Consider the following 19,877-nt stretch of genomic DNA (forward strand, 5'->3'; position numbering starts at 1 on the left):
GAGCCCAGGGCCAAAAACTCCTGGGACCCCCCTTGCAAAACCATGTTGGTTTGTGATAGGTCATTTTGATGTTGCCTCAATAGGTTTTAGGCTCTTGCCTGTCACGGGTCCTTGACTCACCCTTGCAAGTGAGGTACCATTTTTCTTGGAAGACTTTGGGGAACGCGGAGTGAGTGGAAATTTATGGATCCACGCATATTTCAGAACTTTTCACCACAGAAATGTGAGGAAAATGTGGTTTTTTGACAATTGTTTAGGTTTGCAAGGGATTCTGGGTACCAGAACCTGGTGAGAGGCAGTCTAGTCACCCCATTGTGTATTCCCCTGTGTGTCTAGTATTAAAAAATGTATAGGTTTGCTATGTTTCCCTACGTGCCGGCAGAGCTAGGGTTAAAAAACTACAGCTAGGCACTTTTGCCAAAAAAGGGTCATTTTTCACTGTGAAATTGTGGTGTGTCCATGTTGCGTTTTGTGCCGTTTCCTGTCGCGGGCACTATGCCTACCCATACAAGTGAGGTACTATTTTTCTTGGAAGACTTTGGAGAATGTGGGGTGTGTGGAAATGTGTGCATCCACGCAGATTCCAGAACTTTCCACCACAGAAATTTGAGGAAAATATGTTTTTTGGCCACATTTTTAGGTTTGCAAGGGATTCTGGGTAACAGAACCTGGTGCGAGGCAGTTAAGTCACCCCATCCTGGATTCCCCTGGGTGTGTAGTTTTGAAAATAGTATAGGTTTGCTAGGTTTCCCTAGGTGCTGGCAGAGCTAGGGTACAAAAACTACAGCTAGGCACATTGCCAAAAAAGGGTAATTTTTCACTGTAAAAATGTGAAGTGTCCACGTTGTGTTTTGCACCGTTTCCTGTCGTGGACACTAGGCCTACCCTCACAAGTGAGGTACCATTTTTCTTGGAAGACTTTGGGAAACACGGGGTGGGTGGAAATGTGTGGATGCATGCAGATTCCAGAACTTTCCACCACAGAAATGTGAGGAAAATGTTTTTTTTGACAATTTTATAGGTTTTCAAGGGATTCTGGGTAACAGAACCTGGTAAGAGGCAGTCAAGTCACCCCATCCTGGATTCTCCTCAGTGTCTAGTTTTCAAAAATGTATAGGTTTCCTGGGTTTCCCTAAGTGCCGGCAAAGCTAGGGTTTAAAAACTACAGCTAGGCACTTTGCCAAAAAGGTAATTTTTTATTGTGAAATTGTGGTGTGTCCACGTTGTGTTCTGTGCCATTTCCTGTCACGGGCACTAGGCCTACCCACACAAGTGAGGTACCATTTTTCTCTGGAGACTTAGGGTAAATAAGCTCTGTAAAGCAACTGTTATTACCAATTGACTTTCAATGCATTTCTGCCTTCCAATTGAAAGACAATGTGTAAAAAAGAAGTAATTTTGAAAAATGATTGATAATTCTCATGCTAGTATTAGTATTTCCAATTTCCGAAATTTGCAAATATCTACTGTATCTTAACTCTATATTTTGTTCCCATATCAGAAATATATAGGTGTCTTTCATACCGATTTTTCCATGTACACATTTTCCCAGAATAATTGCCATATACCCAGTACATAATAAAATAACATTGCAAGTCTCTGATCAGTTTTCTGCTCTGGGTTCATCAGGTTCTTGGTGAACCGACAAGTCCTATATATCACCACAACTAGGAAGGTCCAGCGGATGTAATGGTATATTGATTCCAAAGAGGTGTCATAATTAGAAGAAGTTACATGTGAAAACGTTGGCCCAAATGGCTATTTTTTCAACTAATTTTCAATTTTTCCTATTTTTAACTGTTAGTTTCTATAAAGAAACCTTGAAGGATCTACACAAATGACCCCTTGCTGAATTTAGAATTGTGTCTAATTTTCCAACATGTATAGCTTTCCTGGATCTATCATTGCTTTCATAACCTTTTCTACCATTAACTGGAAGAAGGTTAAAAGCACAAAAAATAGCAAAAATAGAAGGTAGAAGGCCTAGCAGCGAAGAAGGGGTTAAAATGTCGGGCGGGGGAGCTGCCGGTTACCTTCTAAACCCCACACGGTGTGTCTGGCCGAGACTGATCACCATGTCAGGGGGGCTACCCAGGATATGGTGGAACATGTCCGCAACAAAGGATTCAATGTCCTGTTCCTCTGCTCCCTGAGGCACAGCCCGGATCCATATGCTGTTGCACCAGTATCGATTCTCAAGATCCTCTGCGTGTGCCTGGAGTTCTATGTTCTGGTCCCGGAGGCACAGGAACTCTTATTGGAGTTGTGACACCTCCTCGTCGTGGACAGTCATCTGGTTCTCCAGTTTATCCACTCGCTCCGCTACCGAGTCAATGTTCTTTCGCATCTCCCACATCTCTGTGGTGAGGTTCCTCTTCATGTTATGGAATTCCTTTGTGAGGCCAGCAAAGAGGGACTCTAGGATGCTGCGTGGGACCGGTCCCTCCATATCTTCTGACCCATGTCCGGCCGCTATGTCGCTCTGCTGTGGCGCTGTCTTTGTGCTTCCGGCCCCAGCCTTGATAAGCAGGTCCCTGACTGACCTGTCCTTTCTGGATGTATTAGTGGCCATCTGGAATGATTTGCGGTTCCCGGCTAATGGGGAAGGAGGAGCTCTGTGTGTGTGCTGGTCGCGCTGTCCAAACTAGGATTCTGCTGTTGCCGGTGTTCCTATGGCAGGGGCAGCTGAGAAATGGGCTCACAGACTGCAGCCTGAGCTACTCACCAGTGAAGCGTCACCGCCGGTCAGGTCTAGCCAGGCGCCGGCCGCCTACCGCAGGTCTGGGTGTTCCTGTCTCCGTGCCTGGGAAGGCCTATTTGGCGGTCCCCCTCTTTTGTCTCCGCTTGTTGGCCGCTGAATCTGGAGCGGGTCGGCCTCTCCGAATGTGGCCTGCTGAATCCAGCAGGAGACCATTATTGTCAGATCAAATCAAGCTTTATTCTGTATATAGAAAATATACCCATAAGAGCATTCTACAGAAAAAAATTAATTCATCGTACATTTTACATTTTTCCACAATAAAAAAATCCCTAAAGAACATTTCTCATGTAAACATTTTTACCCTAATTAATTTTCTAAAAAGCACGTTTTCCACAAAAAAAATAAATGAAGCATACCAGTTGTATGTACGTGTAGTCACAAGGAACAATAGGAATAAAAGCATGCAATAGTTCATAAAATATTTTTTTTTAAACTCAAGTCACTGCTTATTGACATTACAATATTATATCAAAGAGTATAATGGGACAATATAGACTGCAAAGAAATATATTAAAATATACAGTCTATTCAATTTCATAATTCAACATTCCAAATGCGAAAGATCCTTTCTTCATTTGATAGCCATTTGAATAAAACAAATAACCACATTACAAGTTGATACATTTTCCAGGTTGCAAATATGGTAAAAAGCCAATTTATAAGAACATTGTCTATGGGCAATAAAATGGGGCTGTAATGTTAATGTTCTAATATCCCTATAAAAGTTACAAAACAGTAAAAAAAAGCAGAGTGGTCTGGGAGGATTTACCATCACATGGGCACTTAGGTAGATTAGAGCTACACCATTATTGTCATTACAGGGGATTCCCAATCGGTTGCAAATTGTGACCTACCTCATGATTATTAATGAGGTATGTAATTTGTGACCCCATTAGGAGTTGCTAAATGTGTTGTAGTGTAGTTCCTATCATCCCAATAGGCTCTGCGCATTGGAATAATACCTACAATAGTGAAGGCCTAGATCAGACGTTAACTAGGTCTACTACTGTCGATATTAGACTTAAAGTTTTGGGTTTGCCAGCTTAGCTCAGAGTTCACTAGAAACTTTCTCGAATGTTCAGGTAGGACTTAACTTCCCTGATTAGACAAGAAGGGATTTAGTTTCTGACAACCATAGAACATGACAACTTTGCTCTCCCCTAATCAAGAGTATATCTCGAGAGTCGTGTGAACAAAAGGCAATTTATTTTACTCAGTCAGTACGTGCATTCTTAGTCTCATCAGATTGTAGAGAAAAGGAAGAGACGGGCGTGTTCAATAAAAAGGTGTTATTTATTGATCAGTCTCTTTTCTCATACAAGAGAAATGGATCGATATTATTGCAATACTTATAGTTAAGTAAAGTGCATACATTAAAAGCAATAGTATAAAATAATACTGTAAAAACATTGATATGGTTTCTAAGCCATATGATGTTTAAAATGAATAAAATATATTACATACACATATACACTTGACTAAACGTACTCAACTGGTGTTTCTAAATACGCCTACCCCGTGTACCTGACCTAAGTCTAATGCGTGGGCGGGAATAGAAAGTTACAGTTTAAGTTAAGTTTGGTTTTGCCAAGTGACTAACTTAAGAATTCTCTGTGAGGGGTTATTCAGTTCTGTACCTGGAAGTTAGGATGAATGAGGGATGGTATCTCTCTCTCTGGTCTCGATATTCCAGGCTGCCTGCGAGGGCTACCCGGAAGCGCCGGTGCTGGGTCTCTCGGCAGGAGAGAGCAGCGCGTCTCGTTCTCAGCGCGTCAGGAAGGCGGGGCTGTTGCCAGCGGGGTCTGCTCTGCTCTGGGCTTCGGCAAGTATGGCTGCTCCGTCTCGTCACCACCGTGTGCTTGCATAGGGCAAGATCGGTAATATTTATACCTTTAAGGTGCCGAGATTGACGTAAGGATGGACATAGATACGTCAATAAAGATGTCATACGACCAGGTCGTTAGCACATTCTTTTGCTGAAGTTCTCTGTGAAATCAAAACAATGGCCGCACGGATTTTCCAGGTTGTCATAGGTTTGATTTGTTATGAGAACTCCGTATGCCTTATCAGGGGCTGGAGGAATGTCGCTTGTCTAATTAGATCGCAAGCGTTATGACCTAATCAGATAACACGTTCCTGTGCCGTAGTGTGACTGCGTCAGATAACGGTATCTGCATCATGGGGGTTTTCTGCCTCATGGGCTGACTGCTAGTTAACTTGTTAGTTTGTTTAACCAGAATAGGGTCAGGAATAGGGGGATCGATCCAGAACCTATAGGAATACATGACACCCACTCCACGCTAACTATGGACATATTTACTAATCTAGGCATAGTATAACATAGTACAACATACTATAGAGTAGTGTTTATACCTTACCACCCCAAAATACATAAATGCATTTTGAAACTTTCAAATATACGGAAAAATTGCAGTCATATGTATTGTATGCACTTAAGCTGTAGAATAATGCCAAAGTAATTACGCATTTTCATACATTAATGCTATTTGGTATATGAGAAATTACACATGAAATGGCTCTTAATACAGAAAAAAGGTTCGAGACCATTCCATCACATAATAAAATATTTATGAACATACCAGCGGGCAGCTAATGTCTATAAAGAATACTCAATAATAGAAATCTTAGTTCTCTAGGAATAGTTTCTTACTTTAAGCAGAAGATAAGTGTCCCGAAAAATTGTAAAAAATATTTTGGGGCTGCTGAAAAATTGCTGTCCGTGAACTGGAGTGAAAATAGTTCATGTGACTTTGTTTTTAAAGTTGAAGGCCGAATTCAGGGAACGCCGTGTGCGAGTTTGCTCAAAAGTCTCTATTTCTGCTCTGGTGAGAACATCATATCATTTAGGCTTTCGAAAAAACTGTCAACAGTTTCATGGGAAAGTTCCACTCACTCGGAAATAGGTGTAACCATGCATTCGTGCGCATGATTATCTCCATTGACATTCTGATTTGCATTGCTGACAGAAGGTCGTACCTGATCGATGCTGCTTTCATCTTGAACTTCATCACCCATCAATCGTAGTGGTGAAGCTTCCACGAATGCCGTCATCAGGATTGGTAGCCTTTGAGGGCAGCACAAAGCGTGAACCTTTATTGGGCTCAACAATGTTTCTGCATCCATTGGCGCATCCGATTGTAGCGTCAGACAGGTGTCTAACACGCATTCTTCTCCGCATAGCAGACACCTTAATACAGGTAAAACACATCTTTGCCACATTGGTCGAAATGATAGAAACCAAGTCATGTTCAGGTCTCTAAGCCGGGAAAGTCCCAGGATTTTTGTTATCCGGTCCCGGTATCCAATGGCTAGGATTGTTTCTTCCATTGTCGCGAGAGTTTGGTCTGTGACATGGGTTGCTATAACGAAAAATAAGGACTAAGAATAGGATTCCTGCAATTAGTCCCAGGATCAGGGGAAGTCCGCCAAAAATCGAATGGACGAAATCTGGAAAAATACCCAGTATGGCTTTGAATGGTGTTAATGCCATTAAAAATACTGTCTTAAATACCTTTGAGACCCCAGTGGTATCAGAAATATTTAAGATTTCATTAAGGATTTCAGCGAAATGTATGGGGGAATTAGTCAATAACAATGAATGTATCTCTGCAGTCGTCCTTGCGACTTGTAGATCATACATTTCTTTTGAAGACGTGAGCCTTGTAGGCGTCTGAAGAAGCACTGTTTTCATTCTGCTTAAAGTATCTATTCGAATAGAAGTAATTTTCAAATTGGGCCATGCCCTTGCCTCCCTGTCTGGAAAGGAGCTGGGGAACAATCAGCGTCCACAGCACTTGACCTTCGCAGTCGTAGTTACGAGATAAGGAGTCCCGGGCATAAGACTACAGCATCTGCGGTCTACAATTAGAATGTAACTCCCATTATAGAGTCTTTGAAAGAATGGTTCTATTTCTGTTGCAGGTGCGCCTTGCTGGTGACATGAAAGGTTGTATGAATTCCCTTCGCAGGCTCCATGCAAACTAATTCCGTTACACAGAAGCGTGCCGCTTAGTGACATCGCACAATTATTGCCACTAAGAAACACTTTCTGTCCTTTATTACTGACACATGCATGTGAATAGGGCAGGTTCCATGTTGTTTTAATGTACCCCTTTCCCAATTTTTCGTACATGCCAGCCTGTATATATTTTTGGCAGTATTGAAACCTGAAGGGTGAGATTGGAATATTAATTATCCCATGTATTATCCATTCACTGACAGGTCGTTCTGACATTGTCACTGGTAATCTCTCAAGTTTCTCAATGCTCAGGATTGTATAATCAGCACCCTTCTCGGCCATACTGATTTGTCTATCAGTAAGGTTAAAGATTTGGAATAGTGACGTTGTGTTGATTAAACGCCAAGGCACATAGCCTGAACGCAGATTTTGTAACGTCCAGCCAAGCTGTACAATAGAACGCAATTGTGACTGACCGTGTTGTAACAACAGTAAGTCTTGCGATAATATGTCGATTGCTGAAGACACAATGCTGTTCAAAGAAAAAATTCTGGAGGACAGAGTCATTAACCCATTGTCCACTACAGAAAGTGATTTTTCCAAATTAATACGGTCAATTTCCCGTATTCTCTCTGCTGTTTCAATCTGAGTAACCTTCCAGGCCTCATTGTATGCTGCATATACAGAGGCTGCTATGAAACGTTTTTGACGCTGTTTGCGTGGTCCCATAATGAAATCACGCAAGTCAGCACCATCAGTAAGTAAAGTTAGGTGTTGCTTAATTTCTGCCAGTGTGGAAGTTTGTAGCCATTGAAGGCACAATTTGCCCACACTGTAGGTTGTTATTATCTCTGGGTGATGTCTTTGGGGATATCTAGGGTCTGGCCTGGTCATTTTGAACCCCTGTGTTTTGTTCAGGAATCTGTCTTGACAGTTATTAGTATCTGTGGGCCAGATCAACCACTGTTTCCAATTTGGATGTGTTCTGTTTTGGTTTAATATACGGTTTACGTCTATCTCTTCATCTGTATCAGAGCTATTGCTAAACATTGTTGGCTTTGGAATAGACGGTTTATTTAAGTCTTTGACTTTGGCTAAGCCAAGACAGGTGGTTTGTTGGACAGTGTCATTTAAAAATATAATTTGTTCTGGGATCATGCAGGCTCTAAACAGTGATTCTATACCCTGTACTTGCCAATCTTTTGTACCCCAAACACTTTTCAATTCAACATTTTTGTCCCAATAATCAAAACCAAAAGTATTCATTTTTTCAAAGAATGAATCTGAATATATCAATTTTGTGTTGGTTATCATGGTCTTGGTCCCTGTCTTGTTTGACAATTTGAAATAAAATGTTTCAGCATTACTTGTGTTAAAACCTGAAAAGTATGAATATTTGTCATAGAAGGTTCTTGAGCTTCCTTTCGGAGGCGTTGCACAATGTTCCCATTGATCATAATTTAAAACATTTCTAGGCTGTGCAGATCTATGTAGAAAATGGTTACCATAGTGGTTATAACAGTACATACTATCATAATTTGTAGAACCCTGCAAATAATCATGTTTGGTAAATTTAGCAGACATTACTAAGTCAGACATCATATTATTAATGCTTTCGAAGTCCCAATCATCAGCAAATGAGTTTGGTGTTACAGAGTCACTCAAGGAGATCTTAATTTGGTGTGGATATTTCAGGATTTCGACCGGACCATAAATTTCATAGTCAGTGTTGTCCCAGGCTACCCCACCCGGTATCGGATTGGCTGTGAAGTTGACTGAAGAAAGTTCTCTTTTCTCGATGTGTGAAGATGTGTGTGGTTTGAGGATCAAGTTGATTTTCTGACTTGCTGTGTCCATTTTAGCATATTTTCCCTCAATGAAGCGTCCCAAAGTAAGTACCATGATGAGCCAAAGTATGAGGATAAATGCACCAAAACCCACCCAAAATTCGATCCATGGAGAAATCAGGTATGTTTCTTTCAGTTGTTTCAAAAGTTCTTTAGCTTTATCTTTAAAGGTTTTTGATGATGGCTGTGTCTTTGATTCACTGAATCCTTCAGAGGAATCATCGAAGTTTATGAAGTAGCCGGATGCAGTTCTGTCAATTGTTCCAATTGCTTCAGGATTACCGTTTCTTGCATTTTCACTAGGTACTTCATTATAGATTGGTGTGTCTCTGCTAAATGTTTTTATTTGGGTTTTCAGAGGTCTGAGTTCTATTGCATTGTTGCATAGTCCTTGTTGTTCTTCTGTAGGCGTTTCGAATGTGATGAGCCTCTTCGATAGGACCTCTGTACTGGTAGCAAACTTTGGTGTTCTGCTACTTATTGGGAGTCCACTTGGCCTACTGTTTGTTATCGGCCACATGATTGTGGTTTTACCAGGTCGATGGATACAACTCGGTTCTCCTTTTTACCAGCAAGTGGCGGTAGTACAACTGATCTTGTCCCGTTGACAGACAAGACAGGAACTGCTTTTCTGTAAGAAGGCCCAAATTCCTTCTTTACCGCGATCTTTTCTCTGACTAGATCCCCGACTTTTGGAATCCAGACAGGTCTTGCTGGGACAGGTGGTGGTTCTTCAGTGGTTGTTGGCTGTTGTTTCAACTTTATGTTGCTCAGGTCTTTTCTTGTTTTGTTTAAGTCCTGTAAAATAGCCAAACGGTCTTTGATATCAAAGCTTTTTTCTTTCACCACTGAAGTCTGACTATCAATGTCAGAGATCATCATCCTAGTTCCAAATAATAATTTGTACGCACTGAATCCCTTCAGAGAATTTCTTGGCAAGTTATTTAGACTACGTTGGACACTTATTAGATGTTTGACCCACCCAGCTCCCGAACCTAATATCCTTTCCGTTATAGATTGCTTTATGCCTTGGTTTTTTCTTTACACCATCCCGTATCCCTCAGGAAGGAAGTAAGAAGATTCCCGCTGTGCTATGCTCATTTGGCCATGTTTCCCCTCAGGCTGGAGGGCTAGAGTGAAAACGATGGTCAAACGTAGCATGCTCCTAGCGTATATGCCATTTAGACTCGCTAATCTTTGTATAACAGTCCAGACGTCAGCCGAGTGCTGGTGATCTACATTATAAGTGGAAACTAGCCTGTATATGTTAATCGCAAGCCTTGCTTTTTACTTTTGATTTTTTCTGGAGTAAAACGACGAGGTATTAAACTGGTTCTCTCCCCACTGCGATCTCTGTTGCAGTTTGGGCAGTTTTTCACAAACATGGTGTGATGCAGGCTCATGCCTGGCCACCAGTACCGTGATTCTAATGCTTCCAGAGAATCTTTTATTTTTAGGTGTCTTAGACCCTCGCCCATATGTGCGTCTGCGATTAACAAGTTTCTCCTGTCCATGTTTGGAATCACTCTATCCCCCACTCCAGGGATTCGAGCAAAAGGGACGGAGTTTGCATCGATTATGTATGTATAATTGAGTGGATAGTTGATCGGTAACGCTGAGCAGTCGCCTGTTGATGACGTTTTCACCGCCAGCACCGTTTCACCGTCAATGTATTTTAATGTACGCTTTTTTCGAACTACGGGAGCCGATTTAGTGGCTGCCGCTGTGGCTGTCTCAGCCAATGAATTCCCTGCAACGTGAACGCCATCACGCTGATGACTCAGTGAGTGTGTCACGTGAGTCTTTGGTAGTTCTTTCTGTAAAAGAGCTACTTGTTCCCATAGCAGTTTCTGCTTTATTGGTGCATCTGTGTCATCTTTGTAACCGTTTTGAATCCATGTCTGCAAATCCTTGTTATATGATTTGACGCAGTAATATGAATCCTATAAGTGTCGGGAATTCGCGATCCGCATTATCTAGTGCCATTTTCAATGCCATTATTTCAGTTTGTTGTTCTGAATTAGTTTCTACGGAGTGTGTTTTTGTTAATAGAGGTTTTAGTTTACCTCCGAGCCACACTTCTTTTGTAATCCCACATGTGGGATTGTATGCTTGTTCTCCCCAAACGGAGGGTTGAGCATGTCCGTCTGTATAAATTACACAGGCGTAATGTCGTAAAGGCAGAATGTCGATTGGCAGAGGATATGTTTTTTCATATTCTAAACTTTTTTAATTCTTTTAGTTCTAGAAAATTGTCAGCCAGGCTATATTCGATAATTCATATCCTACGAACAGGACTTTCAGATGGGCAATTCTGGATTTTTTAAAGTTGAATTTGTAACCCTCTGCTGCGAACCCAAGTATTATGGTGTTCACTCTCTTCAAGTGAGTATCCAAGTCATCATCTGTTAAGTATATGTCGTCGACATAAGATAATGCTTCATCATCATATATTTGTAGTAATTCTGTTACTCTCGCTGAGAATACTCCCGGGCTGTTCTTGTACCCCTGGGCTAACCGACAGAATTGTTTTTGAGTGCCATTTATTGAGAATGCAGTTAAATATCTGCTCTCCGGTGCTATGTTTTGACAAAAGAATCCATTAGAGATGTCTAAGGTTGTTTTGTATTTTTTGCGCACTATGTTATTCATTAGTGCAGCACTATGTGAGTTTTGCACTGCAAAAGTTTTGCAACATGTGTTAAGGTGTCGGTAATCCAAAACTAGACGGTATGAATTGTCTGGTTTGGAGACCGGAAACAAAGGGTTGTTCATTTGTGAGGTGCAAGTTTCAATCACCCCCTGGTATTCTAGCTGATCTAGTATTTCTTTTACCTGTTTTTTAGCTTCTTGCTTAATTGGGTACTGCCTTTGTGCAGCAGGTTGTGATTTTAACTGGATTTTGTGAGGAGGAGAGTCCTCATCCCATCCTACATGATTTTTATATAAAGCAGGAGCTAAAGCCACTGCCCACTTTCTAGCAAGTGTGTATTTTTTATGAATTGGGATATGATTTGAGAAGGCAGGCATAATTATTTCTTCGCCATGAGGGCACTCCCTGACAAACTCTGGTGGCCAGTCTTTTTCAGCTAGAAGGATGTCATAGCCCTTGGAGAGATTATCCCAAAATAGTCCCCTTATTTTTCTAGTCTTATCCCCCTCTATACGCAATGTTATTTCGTATATTTTGTGAGGTTTGCTAACTCTGGTGTCTGCAGTTTCCACTTGAAGATATTCATTCGTGTCCACTGTCTCCAGATGGTTCATAAGGACTTTGCGAGCTATGCTCACTTCTGCTGCGCTGTCTAGCATTGTCTGAGCCCATTCTCCGTTTTTCAGTTGTGTCCTCAGAATTCTCGGCATTGTTAACTATTTTAATGCTGGCTACCTTCTTTTTTGGAAATTGTAATTTTTTTTTTAGCTGAGCAGGTTCCTTGTCTTTGGACTTGGCGTGCTCTTCTCTTTGTTCTGATCGTCCTCTTCTTTCCGATTTCTGCGAGGAAGTCTGAAAAGATTGAGAGGGACGTGTATCAATGTCTTGATATCTATCAGGCTTTTTTATATTATCCCTATTTCTAAGGTTATATCTTTTCCCAGAAGGGTCACTCTGAGGTGACCTTTGTCTTTGGTTCGGAGATTTCTCCCTTCGCCTAGGAGACCTTCCCCTGGACTGGAATTTCTTTTCTTTAGGATTGGATTGTTTGTTTCCATCCCAGTTCTTTTTTGGTGAATTATTATTAAAAAATATTTTTTTAGGACTTTCAGTCAGTTGCGGTTTTACTGGTATTCCACCTAAACTATCTCTACCTAGTTCCTCATAGGATTTTTCTATGATTCTGGCAATTTCAGCTGGTTGGTCTGCTATATCTGTCTCTTTTAACCTCTGGCGGATCACCACGTTTGCTGCTTCTCCCTTTATGTTGGCTAATAATATAGCCGAGACCTGCTTGAAGTCTTTTAGTAATTTCATACCAAGAGTTAAAGCGGGTTCTGGACCGTATTCGTCTTGAATTTGTTTTAGCACATCTGGTATTACCGAAATGGATGGAACACCGTGCGTTTTTGTGTAGATGGAAGCAAAGACTGTACCCCAAGTGTCACAGTCCTCTATGTGTGGTGCGATTCACATTGGAAGACAGATAGTCAGAATCCTGTGTTTTTCTAACGGGGTGGTGTCAGGAAACACCGCCTCTATTTGGGTGATTTTTTGTGCCAACCAGAATGGTATTTGTTCCCGTTTAGCCGGTACTTTACCTAGGCAGGATTGGATGTTCTGTGGTGTAATTTTATTTGTGTTCCCCTGGTGAGGGGTCAGCTGTGGAAGTTTAATTGCTGGCTGAATTGTTGAAGTCCGCATCACATACTGGACTAATTGTCTATGAATTTTTATTAATTGTTTTAGCTGTGTTAAAAGCTGTGGTGCAGGCATCTCGTCGATGTCTGGATGTGGTGTGTATCCGGCTAGGACCGGCCACGTTGCTCCTGGTCTACCTAAAGGACCGAGCCTGGTGATGTGATTGTTATGTTTTAGGGCGCCATCAAATAAGAGCAAATGCTCTTGAAATTTGAGTGGTACTTCCACCTCCTCGAAAGGAGTGTACGTTTCAGGAGGTTCCTCTATTTTGTAATAGTGGAAGTACTTTGTTACAGGATTTGCTGCTGGAAAGTTTATCCATGAGTAGTATACCTCTGTCTGCCGATATTCGTGTGCCTCAATTACGAATATGACTGTACCACCTCTAGGTGTCAGTCCATTTTCTATAAGTTTTAAGGTTATAGATTTCCTTTTGATGACTGGGATGAGTATTATATCCCGGTCCGCGTCTTGCAGTGCAGTATCAGCTGCTGCTATTTCAGCTGCTAATCTACTGCCTCTCTTTCTCCTTCACTGTCTGACATTGTACTGTCCAGAAGGTTATTTTGTTTGTTTGCAGATCAGGTTTCTTATGGAAACAAAGATTAGATGCACAATATTTTGGAACAGTGTATCCTTCAACGTTGACTATACCAAGAACCATACATAGGAGTTCCCTCCTGCGAGGTTTTGGAGGATATAACCTTTCACCCACTCCAGACGTCTTTGGAGTATTATGGGAAAAGGGGTCTGAGTGAGAAAGCACGACTGAGTTACTCTAAATGTCTTACGTTAGTTTTATCGCCCTTTCCAAACGCGTTGGGCGCCATGTAGTGTAGTTCCTATCATCCCAATAGGCTCTGCGCATTGGAATAATACCTACAATAGTGAAGGCCTAGATCAGACGTTAACTAGGTCTACTACTGTCGATATTAGACTTAAAGTTTTGGGTTTGCCAGCTTAGCTCAGAGTTCACTAGAAACTTTCTCGAATGTTCAGGTAGGACTTAACTTCCCTGATTAGACAAGAAGGGATTTAGTTTCTGACAACCATAGAACATGACAACTTTGCTCTCCCCTAATCAAGAGTATATCTCGAGAGTCGTGTGAACAAAAGGCAATTTATTTTACTCAGTCAGTACGTGCATTCTTAGTCTCATCAGATTGTAGAGAAAAGGAAGAGACGGGCGTGTTCAATAAAAAGGTGTTATTTATTGATCAGTCTCTTTTCTCATACAAGAGAAATGGATCGATATTATTGCAATACTTATAGTTAAGTAAAGTGCATACATTAAAAGCAATAGTATAAAATAATACTGTAAAAACATTGATATGGTTTCTAAGCCATATGATGTTTAAAATGAATAAAATATATTACATACACATATACATTTGACTAAACGTACTCAACTGGTGTTTCTAAATACGCCTACCCCGTGTACCTGACCTAAGTCTAATGCGTGGGCGGGAATAGAAAGTTACAGTTTAAGTTAAGTTTGGTTTTGCCAAGTGACTAACTTAAGAATTCTCTGTGAGGGGTTATTCAGTTCTGTACCTGGAAGTTAGGATGAATGAGGGATGGTATCTCTCTCTCTGGTCTCGATATTCCAGGCTGCCTGCGAGGGCTACCCGGAAGCGCCGGTGCTGGGTCTCTCGGCAGGAGAGAGCAGCGCGTCTCGTTCTCCCACAGTTTTGTCCCCCCCGTTCTCAGGTGCCATCACTATATGAACAGTACAGACCTCGATCCTACGCTCACGAGGCGGGATCCTACATACCTGCTATTATCCACCGCCCTGTCGGCGAAGCGGATTCACTGTTTCCCGACTTGCGGACATGTCTGTACGACCTGCACTGATTACTCAAGGAAATGTATATTTGCACCAGTTGTATAAAAACAAGAAAATGTTGCACGCTTCGCTGTTCGTGGCTGAATGTTGAGGCCACATCAGCAGATCATCTACACTGTGCTTGTATACTCTGATGCAACAATAAAACAAATTTCAAAAAAAAAAAAAAAGGATGGACATAGATACGTCAATAAAGATGTCATACGACCAGGTCGTTAGCACATTCTTTTGCTGAAGTTCTCTGTGAAATCAAAACAATGGCCGCACGGATTTTCCAGGTTGTCATAGGTTTGATTTGTTATGAGAACTCCGTATGCCTTATCAGGGGCTGGAGGAATGTCGCTTGTCTAATTAGATCGCAAGCGTTATGACCTAATCAGATAACACGTTCCTGTGCCGTAGTGTGACTGCGTCAGATAACGGTATCTGCATCATGGGGGTTTTCTGCCTCATGGGCTGACTGCTAGTTAACTTGTTAGTTTGTTTAACCAGAATAGGGTCAGGAATAGGGGGATCGATCCAGAACCTATAGGAATACATGACAGTGTCTGAGACACAATAGTACATTTCATTTTGTGACACACTATTTGCAAGTCACTTAAAATCTCAATTTATGAGCTGCAAAATGTAGTGGTTGTACATTTGGCCCAAAAACTCATGTTCTCAGCATTTTCTGCTAAATTCCTTCAATATAACATCACTCATGACATGTTCAATGACATCATCAATGACTTCACTATTTCGGTGGTTTTGTATGCTTAGCACAGCATGTTTTACCTGACAGTATGTTTTTGAGTGAATTTCTTACGTTTTTTAATGTAAAGTAACATTGTAATTCCTAATGGTAACATCACCTTTAACCTTTGTTTTTTCACTGACAGTGTAATGCTTATTCAGTATTAATTTCAGGCGATGAAAGAAGGCAATATTGATAAGCAAGTGTAAGCCCCACTATAAGCCCTGTGCCTGCAGTGCTTGATGGGGTGAGCATTTCCTCCATCAAGACTTCCTACCTTAGAAGGCTTTTTTTATAAGGGAGATATTTCCTGGTGGTAGCCCTGCCTGCCAGCAGAGGATGCCCCTCTACACGTAAAATATTGAAGCAACTTGTCAGCTGGGAAGACCTTGAGACTTGACTGTTCTGTTCACCAAGACCTATACATTTTTTTTGTCCGACAGTTATTCGATACTAACCTGTGGTAATAGATTAAAATGTTTCCTTTCACAGCTATTTGTTACTATAAGTACTCGTATTGCATGTTTTGCTATATGCTTTACAATTTTACAAATCTGAGATTTGCAAAGATCAGATTTCTTTGAAAAGAAGCAACACCATTATCGTGCCAATTGTGTTTGTTTCCCTTTATCTTGATGCATCATCATATTTTTGTTGATTGCACCTCTGTTTTATAGAGAGTAAGAAAGCAAAAGAAGACACTAATTCGAGGCTGTATCGATTTTCTGCGATTAAAACCTAAAAAGTGGCTCGTGTTTCTCCTGTTCAGGGCTGTGTGACTGACTGCTTGCAGCTGTAAACTGGAAATATTTCCTTATCCCTTGGATTGTCAGCAAAAAAGGACATTTGGCACAGCAAAATTGAAAATAATACTGAATGAGATTACTTTACTTCCACCTGATTCAGAGGGAATATTGCTTGGGTCCATCTCTTAAAGCTTGAGCTGCCCTATACCAACTGAGACTTAAATGACACAGTCAACACAGATCACTTTTGTGTCATAAGATGTACCACCAAATCCATCGGTGCTTATCCAAAACAACCAGACATGAGAACGGAGAATGGCATGTCTGTGCTGTACAGTGACATCTCTACCCTGAGGTGCTAACCTTTCTCTCTTAATGAATTTCTATCAAAGTCTCTTGGCTCCTAAAGGTAAAGTACTTCACATTTATTTTCGAAATGTTTATACTTCTCTTTGACTTTTGAAACAAAAACAAGGTAGAGCTCCAAAATGAATTTCGATTCCCATTCGTTTTATTTTTATATCACATGTTGATTTATCTTTATTGTAATTATGTCCTTCCTATATTAACAGCAAGTTAGATATGGGTCTTGTGTTTAACTTTCTTGATTTGTGATGAGTATAGAGGAGTCAGTCGCACAAACACGTCTCCTGACCGATGGGGCTTCTGCAAACAACTCTGCCAAATAAGCATGATATCTATTACAACAGAAAAAACTACCTTCAGGGAAGCTTAATGCATTCCTACAGACAGCGCGCCATCCAAATGTCACTTTAAAAATGTTCAACCATAACCATATCACATTGTATTTACAAAGTAAAAATATGCAGTCTGTTAACACACATATATAAATATTCTGAAAGCCCTTATGTAAATATTCTGAAACCCCTTATTCTCGCACCATCACGAGATTCATCAAGCTCATCCCACACAACTTAATGACATGATAAGTACTAGTGAGAATAGCACACTCATCATCATCAATTCATTTATTTTAGAATTTGTTTTACAGCGCGGACATGACCAGAAGGCATCCGAGCACTTCCAGCACACAGAACAGGTTACAGGGTTACAGCAGGTTACATAATAGTAGTTAAACTCGAGCGGTTACATCGGTGAATGTGCACAACTGTTACCACAAGAGACAGCTACAAAACTTGGGCCGAGGACATACACAGTTGAACCATCAATTTAGGTGGATGGATCATACCACAAAGACAGATCAGGGCGCAGTGGAGAGAGGCATGGATTCTGGTTGAGAAAGGATTAACCCAGATATCTGTTAAATAAGAGGAGCTCAAGGTCCATTTTGAAGGTTGCTAGGCAGGTGGTTAGACAGAGTGAGGGAGGCAGAGGGTTCCAGATTCTAGTGGTACTACCAGCGAAAGAATGTTTCATGTATCAATCTCGACTGAAATTGAGGTTTTCCAGGAGCAGGGATTCATCTTTTCTGGAACCCCAATTTTATCCAGATATTTTCAGCTTCTCATTTAGATAGGAGGTTGCAGAGGAGTGCAGCTCTCTGTGGGTAATGCAAGCAATTTTAAATTTGGCCTGTGCTTCAATGAGGAGCCATTGAAGGGTTAGCAGGGTATGGGAAATGTGGTCACATTTTTTGAGACCTAATACGAAGCATGCTGCAGCATGGCGTGTTGCTCTCAGTGGGCCATGGTAAACGTTGAGAACGCCTGGGAGGAGGGCAATTGCATAGTCTAGTATAGATACTGTATTTGCTTTCGGAGGTGACATCAAAAGAAGTTCTGTTTTAGTTGGGTTGAGTTTTGGACATCCAGTTTTGAATCTTTAAGAGTGCATTTGAAAACAGGCAACATCTTCCAGGGATTCGTTTTTCAAGTATATTTGGATGTCTTCAGCATAGAGGTGGAACGGAATCCCAGAGTTTGTAAGAATCAAACATAGTAGTTCGTAGTAGAAGTTAAAGGGAGTTGGGGAAAGGATTGAACTTTGAGGGACCCCTTGTTGAACACTGACTGGTCTTGAGAAGGAGTTACCCATTTTCACAGTTTGAGAATGGTTGGATAGGTAAGAAGAGAACCAGTTGAGAATGGTGCCCCCACATTCCATATGTAATTGAAGAATATGTAGGAGGTTGAGATAGTTTACAGTGTCGAAGATAGCAGCTGAATTCAGGAGGACCAGGAGGCAGGAGTTAATGGAGTTGAGGATTCAAAGGGAGTCATCAACTATTTGGAGGATCCCAGTTTCTGTACAATGACCATGGCGGAAACCTGATTGAAAGGTGTCTAGGAGGTGATTTGTTCAAATGTGTGAGGTTGTTGAGATGCTACACAACTTTCAATGACTTTGCCTTCAAATGGGAGTGTGGAGACTGGGCGGTAGTTGTTAAAGTTCACTGGATCAAGAGGTTGATTTTTCAAGAGTTGAGTGATTTGATCTTTTTTTTGTCATTCTGGGAAGAGGCCCTGTTTGAGAGGGGAATTGACCATGGTGGTCCATATGGGAAGTAGGCGTGTGGCCAGACATTTACTGATTGGGCCTGAAATGGCATCCTGATTATAGTTTGAGGATTTTACTTTGGGGATAGTTTGTTGTGGGTAATGCTCAGAGAGTAGAGAGAAAGAAGATCATGACTGCTGTGCTTTGCATGGAAAAGAGTCAACACACATTCACATTGCATACCCTGCCAGAACATTCAGCTTCAAGCTTTGGTCTCGATCACGTTTCCATCGGTGCTCGACTTTCGAGCACACGATAATTGCAGGATGTAGAACAGTTCTTTCGGAGCAATAATTTCAGCGCATTATGAGAACATCATCGGTAGCCTTCTCAACAATTGGGCTCTATAATACAGTGAACTATTTGTCATCTTTCTAAATTCAGCATTTGATGACGCTTTTATCACTAGAATTGGCTGTCTGTGATCAATATCTGTACTTCGTTCTGCATCAAAGAAGTAAAAACACTCTCCACACAAGTGTACTCCAGACAGATAGAGGCTCTTGTAATTAACTTCAGCTGAACTAACCAACAAGTCTGGCTTTCCCCGTAATCTCAAGCAATAAGAAGGTACTGTCCTGATGAAGACACATTTGTGTCGAAACGCGTAGACGGACGAAATCCATCCCTTCCATGTACCACTGGGAATATACTTTTTTTTTACTATTAGACATCTTGTATAGTTTTTGTTAAACAAAACTGTTTTATAAAAAAATTATTTTAATATACTGTTTATGTCAATGAATGCTTTCATGACCTTTTATCTTATGTATCAAATGCATTAAATTGAATCCTTTATGCTATTTTAGTGCCTTATTACTTTTCTTCACTTGAACTTTGCCAGTTTATTTTGTTTTGCCTGGGTAAGATTATTTGTCATATAGGGTATGCAGCTGAATTACATTTAGGACCAAGGCAGTGGCGAGTGACTCTTTGGTGGACAGATCAGGAGGCGCTCACCAGACAAGTAAGCTCCATTAATAACCATATTAAGTGGTGGGTTCTGTCTCCTGGTCGCCCACATGGGCCCACATGAATGAGCTGCTATAAAAAGATCGGCCAGGGCCTCCGTGGGGAACTTATATATGCCATCTATTGAAGCACACTAATGAGGCCACACACACTTTCTA

This window comes from Lissotriton helveticus, chromosome 1_1 (assembly GCF_964261635.1).
Source record: "Lissotriton helveticus chromosome 1_1, aLisHel1.1, whole genome shotgun sequence".
In the NCBI taxonomy this organism is placed as follows: domain Eukaryota; kingdom Metazoa; phylum Chordata; class Amphibia; order Caudata; family Salamandridae; genus Lissotriton; species Lissotriton helveticus.